This window comes from Bombus pyrosoma, linkage group LG18 (assembly GCF_014825855.1).
Source record: "Bombus pyrosoma isolate SC7728 linkage group LG18, ASM1482585v1, whole genome shotgun sequence".
Classification (NCBI taxonomy): domain Eukaryota; kingdom Metazoa; phylum Arthropoda; class Insecta; order Hymenoptera; family Apidae; genus Bombus; species Bombus pyrosoma.
This window is the reverse complement of record NC_057787.1, coordinates 2825701-2829672: the sequence shown is the minus strand read 5'-3', so window position 1 is coordinate 2829672 and position 3972 is coordinate 2825701.

Sequence of the window (3972 nt, the reverse complement as noted above, 5' to 3'; positions counted from 1 at the left end):
TGGTTTTATTTTACGCTTTTTGTTGTTTTTTGGTATCTTCCAGTTTTCATCCTGATAATATTTTTCATTATCTTGACTGTACTCCTCCTGTCTTCGCTGCTCATTCATTTCTTCTATGTCCATATTTTGATTATTATTAACTTGTTGTTGTTGGTTTAGGGCTGGTAAATCTACCAACCTATTTATATAATATCTTTCATCTTTTGTTGCAATTTTAATTGCTGCTATCTGTTGCTGCATTGTTGGGTTTCTCCTCACTATCACTAATCGCTAATTTTACTTAGCACTAAGATAATTCTCAGATCACTACGCCGGAGCACACGTCTGTTTACCTCGGTTGCCCGGGCAGAACTGACGATGAATATATATAAGAATTGTCGTACGAAATTAAAGGATCATTAAATTTTCAATGAAAAATTGTCGACATTTAAACTGTCACAGCTCCGTTAAAAACTTTACTATAACAACAGTTGTCTTTATCTCATATAATCGGAAAGGAAAGTGAAGATACTTCTTCTTTTCGAAAATTTTACAAATTCAAACGCCTTTATGGGCATTGCATCATTTTTTTTATGACTGAAACCGCTATGTACCTGAAGATAAAATATTTACCTTCCTCCTCTTTACAATGACCTCTTAAAACTTAATGTACGACTTTTCATCGCTGTTTTATTGAACTTTGAATGAAAAGTATGCCGTCAACATTAGAATAACCCAAAGTATACATCACAAAGCCCAAACTATGACTGCTGTACCTCAAAATTAAAAAATTATAATATAAGAATTAATATCTGTGTTTAAATGATTTTGGTTACAAATAATCATTACAAATGATTATTGACGATAAATTTTGTTGTTGTTACGAATAATCGTTATCAATGACGAAAATTTTATTTTAATAGTTACCGATAACTACTATCGATGATGTGAATTCTTCTTTGGTTACCGATAGCCGTTATCGATGACGCGAATTCTTTTTTGTTACCGATAACCATTATCGATGACCGGAATTTAAAGTGATGACCAAAATTGAATATTTTTAACAATATGCACATTGATTCAGGTACACAATATTGTATTGCAACTAATGAAATGCACATAAAACTCAACATCTTATACTATCTTTCAAAACCTTACAAATGTTTTTTTATATTTTTTATATCCTTGAAAATAACAAATTCGTTGTACTCAGTTTTGTATCACTTATATATTCAGTTGCTTACTAACATCTAAACATTCACCATTATAGAAGCTATTGCAAAACATTGTTACTTTATGTTATTATACCTTTCTACAATATCAATTGTATGATTCATGAAGTGTTTCTTAACTTTTTGTAAACACAAAACCAATCAACCAATTGAAAGAAAACCAAGAATAAAATAATTAGAAAAAAAGTTATGATTTTTTCAAAAGAATAATTGCAAGAGGATATAGTGTTAGTCATTCTCTAGATCAGGAAGAAAAAGATTTTACACTAAATAATCTTTTTCATATGGTGACAAAAAATTTTGTGCCAATGCACAAACATCATTTAGAATCAGATCAGCTATTAACATCATAAGAAAAAAAATTATTTGGCACAACATTTTTTTGTTTTCCATTTTTAATTCCAGGTCTAACTGCAGTTAATATTAAATAAATACGGATTATTGCACATGTATTTAACATATGATTATCATATATGTATAATACATGTATATACATATATATACAAAAAAGATTATTGCCTTCAGAATTTTTTCAGAAACTTTTACCCAAATCTTTATTAATTTTTAAATATTATGTTTGACATATAAATACAAATATTGATCATTTCTACAGAGGAATTAATTGTAAATATCACTGAATGAAATTAAAAAGAAATATTGAGGTTAGATTTACTATATTTATTAATATCTGTTAATACAGTAATATTATATATATACACATTTATGGTTCAAGGCTGTGATTATATGTATAAGATTACTATATCGTAAAGAAAATTGATGTTACATGATGAATATTATAAATGCATACATATAATTATAAAATTAAATTCGTATTAAATATTGGTTATTTACCAAATGTCCAGCTGGACAAATTGTAAAGTACAAATTAAAAAAAAAAAAAAAAGAAAATGGTTGCTTACTCAGATTTTATCTAAGCAATAATGGCAACTATACTTTCCACACTTACCATCAGTGAAGGAACTGTTTGTACATACATAAACAGTTGATCTCGAAAATATTCGAACATTAGCATAACTTTTATTTCTATGTCCTGTATTAGAAATAAATACAGATAATGTTGAGATAAATGTCAGGTTGGTCTGATCATTAGTTCCTACATGCAGGGTTGGTACAATTACTTACGACTCTCTTCTGTTTTCCCATTTGCCATGTGTTTTTTTATCTGAGTATCCGGTGTGTTGTAATGGCTGTACATGGTGGTGAAATACAGAGTATAAACTAATCTGTGTCGATCAATTGAATATCGAACCCCAAACCTATTGAATAACAGATAAAACAACAAAAACGTTTTGCAGTATATTGGAGTATAATATGTAACGATCAGAAAGTAAGAAACTTTTAACTTAAAACAAGCTTGTTGTTCAAATATTAAAAGAAATGTTGAAAAAGGTGAATTTTCATGTCTCAGAAATATTCGGACACTTATAAATTGATAAAAATATTAAAGTGGCAATTTTATATCAAAGTCTAATAATTTATCCGATACTCCTTTGGTTTAATAACATGTTTTAAGCAGTTTAATATGTTGAAGATTATTTTTTTATTAGTAATCGATGCTGTATTTTATTCCTTTGTTAGAGGAATTTATTAATTTTTTTAGTATCTATTGTTTTTGTTTACTAATTCTCACATATGGCCGTACATGCGTAATAAAACTCGTTATCTTAGTTTGGTAACTTAAATTTGTAATGTATTGTGTATTTCTACATATTACATATAATACAATAGCAAATATAACATATAATGTAATTGTACATTTTTCTTTGATTTATGTTCCAATACAGACAATAAATTAGCATCTTTTCTTTTTTTGTCTATTCACGTACAATATTGTAAAAGTATATGACATAAGATATTACAATACGGTCTATAGATGTCAAAAATAAAATAACTATTGATTTGTAATTGGACAAAAATAAAAAATTTGTTAATTAATTATCTACTGTTGCTTATGCATTACAAGATAGACCGAAGATAAATGCATTTATAATTTGTAAGTATAACAGGATATATCACAAATTTAAGTTATTAAACTAAGATAACGTATATATAACCATTCCTATGGTACGAACTGGACCGTAGAATTAATAAAAAACAACAATAAGTACTAAAGTAAAATGGCAAATTCATGTAATAAAGGAATAAAATACAGCATTAATTACTAAAAAAATTTTTTTATCATAATAAACTGCTTAAAACATGTTATTGAATAAAATATTAAACTTTTATAAAAAATTGCTATGTTATGTTAGTTTTCTAACATTAATTTACGAAATGTCCGAATATTTTTAACATATCAAATTCATTTTCTTTTCAACATGAAACAACAGTTTGTTTTAAGTCAAAAGTTTTTTACCTATGATATCTATATGCTATATGCCAATATACTGCAAAACATTTTTGTTGTTTTATCCGCATCTATTTCTAATATAGAACCTAATATATATATATATTATATTATATATTATATATATATTATATATATTATATTATATATATACACCACAGCTGTAAAATATGGCATATTACTCATATACTATATATGTGCATATGGCATATATATGTGCATATATACTATACATACACACAGTTCGTCTTGAAAATATTCGGACGATAGCATAACTTTAATTTTATATTATTTTAATTTTATATATATATATATATATATATATATATACATACATACATACATACATACATACATAGTGAAGTATATTCGTTTTGAGAAGTACAAAAGTGG